The sequence below is a fragment of the Mesoplodon densirostris genome, chromosome 2 (genome assembly GCF_025265405.1).
Source record: "Mesoplodon densirostris isolate mMesDen1 chromosome 2, mMesDen1 primary haplotype, whole genome shotgun sequence".
Classification (NCBI taxonomy): Eukaryota; Metazoa; Chordata; class Mammalia; order Artiodactyla; family Ziphiidae; genus Mesoplodon; species Mesoplodon densirostris.
In genome coordinates this window covers 78,599,209-78,610,734 of record NC_082662.1, presented here as the reverse complement: position 1 = coordinate 78,610,734, position 11,526 = coordinate 78,599,209, and positions in this window count along the sequence as shown.

Genomic DNA, 11,526 nt, shown 5'->3' with positions numbered 1-11,526 from the left:
GTCTGGGAGGATCCCACCTGCCTCGGAGCAGCTGGGCCCGTGAGCCATGGCCGCTGAGCCTGCGCATCCAGAGCCTGTGCTCCGCAACGGGAGAGGCCACAACAGTGAGAGGCCCTCGTACCACCAAAAAAAAAAAAAAAAAGGAAGAAATTGGCACTTGTCTTAAGCTGAAACTACAACAGAAAGGGTCCATTTTACCATCCTTTTATAACAACACAAATAATGATAGCAATAGTAGTTGTCCTCCCTTCCTGTTCCTATAAACGACTGACTATGCTAAGGGCTTATAGGGTCATCTCATTTAATCCTTACAACAATTCCATGAGGTAGGTACTATTATTAGCCATATTTTAGAGATGAAGAAAATTAGAGAGAAGTTAATTTGCTGCACATCACACAGGTGGTAAGAGGAGAGATTCACACTCATATATCTCTCACCACAGAGGATTTTGGAATTCAGAACTTTGACTCTCTCAAGGAGACTCTACTCATGAAAACTGTCGGGGCCAATTAATCACACACTCACTCCGTGTGGTAGGTTTGGGACCGGCTGAGGGATCAAAGCATCCGCTCTGTTGCAGGAAAAGCTGGGTGGGGGGGATGCAGCTGAACTTATAACCAAACAAGTCTTCCTGCTCCTTCTCCTCTGACTTGATCTTACTCCCCTTCACACCCTCCACACCCACCCGTCAGATGCTCACTAATGGAGCCCCCCCCAAGTGTGCTTGCCATGGGGGGTGGGGGATGCATGCACAGAGGGGAGGGCAGTCCCCCTGGGGTTCAGCAGATCTCAAAGGCAGACATATGTTCCATTGCCCCTCCAATAGAAATCACTTTCTAGGCTTTCCAGGTTGTCAGGCCAGCCAGTCACATCTGCCTGCTCTGGGAGGACAAAGGGAGGGGCTGAGAGACATGAGGAGTTCCAAGAGGGTTGGTGTCCTAGAACCGGGTCTCTGCTTAGAGAGGAGGATTCTGAGGTCAGGATGGGCCTAGAAACAAGGGAAGAACTCGGAATTGTTCATGTATGTGCCATTGGCTGTAAGGGGCTGGCCTACAAATAGGAAGTAGAAGAGTCAGCAGCAGCAGAAGGAAGTCTAGGACTTTTCCTTGCTTATGTGACATGTAGGATGATACAAGGTGTCAACAGCAAATTGGCAATTGCCATTGGCGCTTGCCAACTACCTCTATAAGGATTAAATCATGTGCTGCTGCAGCTGGTGATTTTCAACACCCTCTGAAAGAAGTTCAGGGTGGAGAGCAGAAATGAGGCCCGCTGTGCTCTGGAAAAACTGGCAGAATGGGTCTTCAGATAGTTAGATATTTTCAGGAGTCGATATTGTGAGCCCAATTCTTGTATATCCTCAGATCTAGAAAAGCACTAAAATCATTCATGGTGACGACTGCTCCTCGTGACTTAGCAGAAACTTTCTGCAAAAAAATGTGTGCTTGATTGTATGTACTCCCCCTTCTCCAAAATCTCCTATACACCGACCTTCATCCCTGTCTCTTAGGAGCAGTTTCTCAGAACTCTGTGAAATGCTGCCTCCCGGGCTATAGTCCTCATTTTGCCCCAAATAAAACTTGACTCATGGGCTTCCCTGGTGGCGCAGTGGTTGAGTCTGCCTGCCGATGCAGGGGACACGGGTTCGTGCCCCGGTCCGGGAAGATCCCACGTGCCGCGGAGCGGCTGGGCCCGTGAGCCATGGCCACTGAGCCTGCACGTCCGGAGCCTGTGCTCCGCAACGGGAGAGGCCACAACAGTGAGAGACCCACGTACCGCAAAAAAAAACCCAACAACAAAGACTTGACTCACAACTCTCACATTGTGCATTTTTTTTAAGTCGACAAAGGGTCAGGCCACAGTGTTCCCATTTTCTACTGCCCCTTACCTCTTGGTTAGAATGTGGTATGAGGCACAGGGACTGGTAGCCATTGAATGTGAAGTTGCATCCATGTTCACGGAAGCACTCAGAGGTCCTGCACATCTCCTTCCTCTTCAGCAGAGGCCCAGTGAGCTAGAGAACCGCCGCACCCTCAACCCCAGCCCTGTATGGCTGCTTAAACCAATTGCCATAAACGTAGTGACATAACACAGATTAATCATGTTATAGTCCTTGAGGTCAGATAGCCAAAATGAGTCTCACTGGGCTAAAATCAAGGTGTCATCAGAGCTGTGTTCCTTTCTGGAATCCATTTTCTTACTTTGTCAGCTTCTAGAAACTGCCCATATTCCTTGGCTCATGGCCCCCTTCTGACTTCAAAGCCAGAAACAAGTCGAGGCTTTTTCGCATTGCATCACCTGACACTGATTTTTCTTCCTCTTCCATCTTTTAAGAACCCTTGTGATTACACTGGGCCTGGGCCTGGGCCTGGGCCTGGGCCTGGGCCCCCACCCCCACCCCCACCCCCACCCCCACCCCGATAATCCGGGCTACTTTCCTGATTTTAAGGTCAGCTAATTAGTAAACTTGATTCCATCTGCAACCTTAATTCTCCCTTGTTGTGTAGCATCACACATTCACAGGTTCTGGGGATTAGGGCATGGACATCTTTGGGAGGTCATTATTCCCACTAGCGCACTCCCCTCAACCTTGCTAAGCAGCAGCTGGCACGCACGTGCGCGTGCGCACACACACACGCACACACACACACAACATACCTAAATACTCCTAAAGAGGAAATTTGAACAATGAGCTCATTCATATCTACTGGCTTCTGCATCTGTTACATATGGTCCCTCCTCTAAATAAGGCTGATTTTTACTTTTTCAGACATTAAAGATTCACTGCTTGGTGATTTTTAATCTTATATTAAGTTGGAAAGGCTTTAACCCAATTAGGAACAGCACGTCGCATTCAGATGTGATCTCAAGCCAGTTCTTTCTTTATTCCCATCGATGTCAGCCGAGCAGAGCCCATCCTGCCTGCTCTCTCCTGGAGCTGTACTCCGGAGGGTCTGCCCCAACTCCCCGCAGACACATCTGCAGTTTTCAGAGCTGCTTCCTAGCAGTGGAAGTGTTAACTGCATGATTAAAGATCATGAGAAGAAAGAAATATTTTATATTTTTAAAACCCCACAGTTATCAATCTTTATTATAAAAAACATATGTGCCTCCCCTTCTGCAGTAGACATGTTCCTCGCTGGGTATATGTAAATCAAATTCTTTATAAATTGAGTCATATTTTAAATGCACTAGGGGAGCTAGCTATTTAAAGGGATCCCGCTGTGAATCTTTTTGTCAAGCCAAGAGGCTGTTTGTGATGCTAATTTTCACCCCTTAATTTGTCTGTTTTGTAGGTGCAGATTTTCATAAAATCCCCCCAATTCACAAACCGAAGCAAGGCACACCTGTATCCTATATTTCAAGGGTATCTTTTTCATAAGAGCTCAGAAAGCTGTCAGGTGGATTACCTCATTTATCTTCCAACATTCTTCCAAAGGAGTGTAGGGCAGTCATTATTATCCTCAGAGGAGGTGTAACTCTCCCTAGCAGCCACTGCCTTGCAGGAGGCCCCATGAAAGGCGAAGGCTGCTCAGCTGAGAGCCATTTATTTTCCAATTAACAACAGGCTCTGGTCTTGGGAGGAGTGCTTGGGGAGGTTTTCTTTAGAGCCCAGAATGTTCCTTTCGCTACTCTTTGTCACTACTGTTCAGAGAGAGAAACTGAGGAGCAAAGGAATTAAGTGCTTTACAAATGTCTGAAATGTCTGTTGAATGCCCACTCTGCACAAGACATGGCGTTGGAGTTGGGTGGGGTAAGTGTCAAGATGGCCAGCAGGGCCTGACATAGAGCTGACCACATAGTGTGGGGGACAGGCAGGTGCTAATGATGGCACCTAGAATGCAGCACTGGGAAACATCAAGGCCTTCAGCTTGCCCACAATTTTCTTCTCCCAAGAATTTTATAGATATGACCTCATTTAATCCTCTGTAGGCTTTGGTTTTACTCTCTGTAGCACAGGAAAATTTAGAGATTGGTGATTTTCCGAAAGTCAAACGGCAGGTAACTGACAGAGCCAGGACTTGGATTCAGGTCTGTCTCATTCCAAAGCATGTACTTCACACGTCACTGTTATTGAACATAGGCGCAAGCAGTGGGTTATGTGGGTATAGTGGCAGGAACAATAGATTCTGACCCTCAGGATTAAAGAAACTGTCCCAGAGGAATGCTGTTTGATCCAGGCCTTGAATGGTGAGAAGGATTTCCATAGAGAATTGGGAAAAGAAACTGGGCAAAGGCATGAAAGTATATGTGAGTGGTTTGGTGTGCCCAGGTTACAAGAGAGCTATAGGGCTAAAGAAGGCTGAGAAAGAGGTAGGGGCATATCATAGAAGGTTTTGAATGCTTCCTTAAAGGAGCTGAAACCCCTTCCCACAGTGGTGGGAAGCCACTGAGACTTTTTGAGGGAGGGAGCAAATTCTCTATGGAAGACAATTCTGTCATCAGTGTGAAGAATAAGTTTCAACCAGAAGATCAAATCTTGATAGATAGTATTCTCTCCTCCAACAGGGAGAAAACAAAACCTGGTAGACACTGCCCGAACCCCTGGTGAGAAAAGGGGCGGTTGGAACTGGATGTGATGTTGTCCAGCTCCTCGTTTCTTGCCTGTGTTAAGCTGTACAGCAATAAGCTGGGCTCCAGAGGCACCTCTGAGGCATGAGAGGCAAACGTAATCATACTGAACTTCATGTCTTCTTCCAAGACACAAGTCTGTTAGACTACCCACATAGAGTTCCAAGGTCTTGGAGCTGCCAAACCAGAGAAAGAAGATGGAAAAGCTGGTGGGGTCTGAGGCCATAAGAAGCCTCAGGTCCCCTTTCCCCATCCATACCCACCCAAATTTATAAATCTTTAACATCCACCCTTCAAAGCATCCGTGCAAGGCCGCGAAGGAGGAGTAGAATTGGAATAAGGTGTATGTTTTCTCTCAGTTTCTATTTTTTGGCCTGCAGCATAATTCTTCCGATTGTTAAAGACCTTGGGGCTCCTGGAAGAGAGGAAATTTAAGAATAAAAGCCATTATAATCGTATTGCTATTAGCAGTAGTGGGCTTGGCATGAGGCCTGGGCCACCCAGACTCCAGAAGCCTAAGTGACTAAATGGGAGGCTCCATCTGACTCGGATGGGTCTGATCTGTCAGCGAGGGAGGTGCTGAGAAACCTCCCCGACACACACAGGGAATGCTGGGGGCAGGGGAGGTGTGTTGCAGCGGTAGCGGAGAGGCGGTAACGGGATATAACCAGCTTCATAGGTCTGTGGACAGTTCAAAGCAGGTACCACCTACAAAGTGAACTCTGGGGGCAGGAGGCCCTCCTACTCACTTACCAAGGTGCCGCCCCTCCCTGCCCCAGGGTGCCGGACTCCCACCCCATGAGGCAGAGGTTTTAGTCCTTTGGCTTCGGGCTATGTATACACTGCAAATTTCCAGCTCTGCTTCCCCACCCTGGCGGGGGGAGGGTGGTTAGATTCACTAGCCCTGGATATCTCCAAACCCTTCTTTGCAGAAAGGCCCTCGGTACGTAGAGGGAGAGAGTGTGGGAGAGGGCACAGATGCTGGGAGACAACTAGACTTTCCTGGGTCCCCACTTTGGGTCGGGGCCAAGTCTGCTCCAAGCAGCACCTGGAGGGAGGCTTTGAACCTTCCACCTCCCCAGAGCAGCCTGGACCACCTCCTGCCATGATGTCTGTTGTGCAAAGGCAAGGTTTGCCCCTGGTGTCCCTACCAGAACCGGAGTGCCCTGGGAGAACTCCTAAGATGCCCTTGCTGGCCCAGGAGCCCAGGACTCGGACTGGCCTGCACACTGAAAGCAGACCCAAAGCACCTACAGTGATTTTCCAAACACTGAATCTGGTTACTCTTTAGACAATAACAACAACAAACTACTGTTTATCTACTGGGGTACGAGGTATGAAGTAAGAAATAGAGACTTGGAGGAAGCATTTCAAAAAACCAAAATGGCCTAAGCATGCCCCTCCCAACTTCTAGTTGCAAGCCTTCCCGGTGGAGGCCTTTGCTGAGTTACAACCACAGCTGTGGCCCACATGGATGAGTGCCATAGCTCCAGGGTCCCACTTCTCTTGTTGCCAAGCCCTGTGGGGCTGGAGGAAAGAGGCTGAAATAGAATGTGGCAAGACTTTCAAAACAGACCTCCGCCAACCTCACAGCTGTTAGAGCTTGTGTCCCACAGTGGTCGAGAGCTAGAAATTTGCACTCAGACCTGGATTTGAATCCTACTTCACCACTTCCCAGCCATGCGATCGTGGGAAAACAACTGGACCTCTGTAAGCCTCATTTTCCTCATCTGTAAAATGGGGCTAATAGTAGTATCTTCCTTGGAGTTTTAATAGGATGAAATAACATACACAAAGCACTTAGCACAGTGCCAGCATATAGGAAGTGTTCTGTACATGGGCAGCAGTTTCCTTCTTTCAAAAAGAATGTGTTGAAGAGAACAAACACATTGTACCCAAGGACTCATTCTGCTGCTTTGCTGATTTCTAGAGCCTGTGGAAGGAAGGCCTTGCTACGCAGGATGGGGACCAGTTCTGATTTCCCTGGAAGACCTCTGAGCTATGGACTAAACCTTGGTTTGGGCTCTTGCTTCAAGGAGGAAAGAAAAAAAAAAAAAAAAAACGCAGACAAAATTCATGAGAAACAGGTGGGCACTTTTGTTTACTCCACACAGCTGGACGAGTCCATGTGTGACCACAGGCTATGGATCTCGGCCAGTGAGGAGAGCACTAGGGATTTCCAAGGAACTGCAGGTATTCCCACTCTGCCTCAAGCCAGGGCTGCACAAGTATCGCAAGGCAGGGAACAAGGAGCCCCCCTGCCATTAACTCCATCACAGTGAAATATCAAGAGTGAACAAAGAACTTGGGCCAGGAACGATCTGGGTGCCATGTGCTTACTCTAGATGGCTATTTTGGACCCTCAGCTGTATTCCCGGATTTCCTGACTTGGACATTCTAGTTGCCATTTTGAGGACCACCCCTCCTGTTCATCTCACCCAGAAAGCAGAAACTCATTAGATGGGGCAGAATTTGTCCCTTTCTCCAGAAGAACACATCCAGAGACCTTTGTCTTCTTATCGGCCACCTCTCCCCTCCCCCAAAGGATATTTCAGAAAGGAATTTACCAACATGGAAAATCTAAGACAATAGTAAGGAACCCAAAATAGGAAGCAGGTGATGTTGGAGCCAGACAGACCTGGGTTCAAATCTTAGCTTACAACTTCTTTATTATGAGAGGCCTTTCACAGGTCACTTAACCTAGGTGAGCTTGTCCTCTCATCTTTAGACCAGTGCTCTAGCCCGGTGGGTCTTGAACTTTAGTCTGTGTCAGAACCACCTGGAGGACTTGTTAACACGCAGATTGCTGACCCTACTCAGAAGGTCTGGTGCCTAAGCATCAGCCTTTCAACAAGTTCCCAGGTGATGCTGATGCTACTGGTCCAGAGATAGGAGTACACTTCGAGAACCACTGCAACTAACTGTTAATCTGTATCAGAGCCTTTGCTCACTTGGGAGAGACAGGAACATAGCAGGAAAGACATCAGAGTTTGGTGGGCAAGAGTCATGAGGGCTGGGTTAGCCCCTCTTCCTCTTACTAGCTGTGTCAGTTTTCTCAGTTGTAAAATGAGGACAATGATACCCACCTTTCAGGTGAGAGTATAATGGGAAGATAAATATGCAAGTGCCTCATAAAGTATAACATGCTCTACAATTGTAAAGGATGAATTAAATATGAGGATTATTCTAAGAGTTAAAGCTCATAGCGCACGGAGAGGTCTGTAGTGCAGTGACTGGCATATAGTGGGGCTCAATAAATATCAATTAAATGAAAAAAACCCAATACCTAAAAATAGCCACTGACTCCATGCCAGAGATTTAGGTCTCTGTCATACGTTAAACAAAAAATGGTAATAAAGTTACAACACATGAAATTCATATTCCAGTCGTGGGTGGCGGAGACCTCCTTCTTGGCTTCTGATCCAATTCATTATTCAAATCCTTTTACCATCGAGTGCTCCACTGCTTAATGTGGAACCAACTGTGGATCTTGATAAGAGGAAAAGACTGGGCTCTGTTTCCACTTTGCTCTTGGCAGTCCTCAGGCCTCCAGGATAACTTTCTTACAAAATGAATAGGGTTGGCTCCCAGAGAGACCAATCTAATCTCATCTTGTCCACTCAGAAGATCCGTATCAAACATTACAGACTGTCTGACTGCAGTAAGGGGCATCTAATTCCATCTGGATTTGGACCAGTGTTTAAATAATCAAGTAGGGGACCATCAGCATGGTAGAAATAGAGAAGCAAAAATATAACTGGCCCACTTTTTAAACATTGTTCTTGTCTAAAGTTTTCTTTGAAAAGCCCGCATATGAGAGACAGAAACAGAGCACGAGTGAGAAAGAGCAAGAAGGGAGTTTAAAGTCCATCGCCTCCTTTAAAAACACATACGAAAGAATCAACATCTTGCATTTTCACTGTTTTACGGGCATGACAGTCTGATCAGATAAGCATGCTCTGCCAAGAGACCTAATTACCAGTCCTCTGGAGAATTTAAATTACTTTTAAAGGAAAAAAAGAAAAAAGTCTCTGGTTACTCTTGGTTGAATAAAATGTTACTTATTTCCCCTCAGCCATTTTCAGAAAGGCTCTGCTCACTTCAAATGGAATTACTGGTGAGCTCTGTTACCCAGAAAAGGTACACTTCAGCCAGTCAGTTTTGAGAGATGCTTAAAAAATATCAGTTTCTAACACATAAGACTCTGAAAACACTCTGCATTGGTTTTTTTTTTTTATATCTCAGTCTGGCTGTGTTATTAAGGGAACACCCAGAATCAGTAAAACAGATACAAATTGAATGTTATTGCCACAAACACTATAAATAAATCTCTAGGGATGCTATGTGAAATACCCTGATGTAGGCCAAATTGGTTCATATTTGCGAAGTAAAACCAAAGGTCTGATGCCAGATCACTTGGGTACTGTAGGTCTACCTATGCCAGATTCTAACACTCAATTAGATACAGGTTAAAGCTTTAATTTTCTACTTTAAGAAGGTACAATCTTTTCAAAAATCACAAATTGAGTGTTTAAGTGTCAAGAAATTCTTTGATGTCAAGTTTCTACTAAGAGAGAATGATTTAAATTGGAAAAAGGGAAGAAAGAAGGAGAGGGAGAGGGAGAAAGAGAAAGAACGGAACTGTGGTTCTAGAATCCCAGGATAATCAGTCTTGGATCTGCCTGACTCCAGCCTCTCAGTGGACTGCTCAGGGAGAGGAATTTCTTAACATTCTTATAGTTCAAAATATGTGTCATTATGTTTCCTGCTTATTGGCGGGGAGGAGGGGTAGTACTTAGCAAAAAATCTGGACAGTCAGTCTTACTGTACTTAGAGCTCATTCTGTTTCTTTTCCAGCATCACTGTTAGGCTGACAGCTCTAGTAATCTAGTTGCCCAAACCTTTGACTGAAACCCTAAAATGAAAATCAATCCAACCAGGTTTTCTCTATTTCCCTACAAACTCTCTCAGTGATAATGATGTGAAACATTTCCAGGCATGACTTTAATTTTGAAGCTTCAGCTTTAGGGAAGTCACACAGATAAGGGAGAGGCTAAAGTTGATTGGTGTGTTTCACTAGATGCCTTTGACATCAAACCGCAGGGCAGTACGGGTACTTTTAGGGAAATTCTTTGCCAAACCCTAACCCAGGTCACAAAATCTGAATGAGCAAAAAGAGGCATGGGAATGAAGCATTTAACAGTGAGACAGTGAATCTGTCTTTGTGGTGCAAGGTTCTCTGGGCAGACACTGGTCTGTTTTATAAACTTTCACCTGGAAAACAATCACCATTGCATAATTGGGGCAAAGGCAAAGGATGTTGAGCATCTGTACAGACGCTGTTTTGCAAACCCAAATATTGCCCCCATTCTCCATTTACTGATCACATCCCATCTGTCACCAAATGTTGGGGTTTCTGGCACTGAGATGCATCTGCTTCTCCCCAACCTTATCAACACTTCCTTGACAACTGCAGTAAACTCCTTAGAGGTTCTCATGTCCCCAGCTTTCAGCCCGAGAGCACGTTCTCTACACTGCTGCAACGATCTTTCAAAACTCAATAGTCGGGCTTCACTGGTGGCGCAGTGGTTAAGAATCCGCCTGCCAATGCAGGGGACACGGGTTCGAGCCCTGGTCCGGGAAGATCCTACATGCCGCGGAGCAACTAAGCCCGTGCACCACAACTGCTGAGCCTGTGCTCTAGAGCTTGCGAGCCACAACTGCTGAGCCCGTGCACCACAACTACCAAAGCCCGCACACCTAGAGCCAGTGCTCCACAACAAGAGAAGCCACCGCAGTGAGAAGCCCGTGCACCGCAACAAAGAGTAGCCCCCGGTCGCTGCAACTAGAGAAAGCCCGCACACAGCAACAAAGATCCAACACAGCCAAAAATAAATAAATAAAATAAATAAATTTATAAAAAACAAAACAAAACTCAAAAGTGACTACCTCATCCTCTGCTTACAGCCCGCACAGGTTAAAATATGAACTACTTATCTTTAGGACTCAAGACTGAAAAATCTCCTTGGGGAAAACGGCAGAAAAACACAGTAATCTCCCCAAAGGACACAGCCCTCAGGTTCCTCTGCTCCAAGGAAGGGATAAATCCTTGAATGTTTAGATTATACTAACTTTTGTAGGTTAGGTTGGCCCACATGTATGTTGGTTCCACATGGATTTCAAACAACCAGCTTATAATGAATTCTGAGAATACAACCCATTTGTTAGATTGGGACCACAAATAAAGCATTGTTTTATTTGTCTTTCTCATTGTTTAAATGACTTTGGAATTAAAATGTAATAGAATTAAAAATTATGTCTGAAGATCAACAATGCCTCTCACAGTAAAACCTTATCATTTTAACCTATGAACCCAATTAGGCATCTAGAGAAGTGGGAGGACAGATTCATTTGTCATGAAATGAAGCCTGTCGTAGAGATGAAGATGGAAATCTACATTTTAGAGCAAAGTAATAGGTACTAGGTGTCTAGAACTTGATTACCTGGGTGAGATTGGTTTTTCTGCTATTGCAAGGTTATAACTAAGAGATGAAGCTCTTAAGTGTTTTAAAAGGTCCAGAGGACTGGGGGTTGGTGCAGGTTACGTATCCTCAACCACAAAAAGAGGTGGTTTATCAGTAAGGTAAGAATGAGATTTTTGCACGATGCTTTGTATTTCTTCTTTACACCCTCTCTTCTCAACAAAGGCCATGCCTCTTTTGTTCATCTTTCCTATTCCTCACACCTGGCATATGTTAATGAGTGACTGAGTGGATACACAATGCAACACAGTAGGTCCAAATAGGTGGTTCCTCATCTTTTGCTTTCTTATTTAAATGTTAGCACTTCTTTAACACTTACTATATAACAGGAACCAAGTAAGTACTACGTTTACATATATATTATCTCAGTCCTCACGCTTACTGTTGATATGTGTTATTCCCATTTTGCAG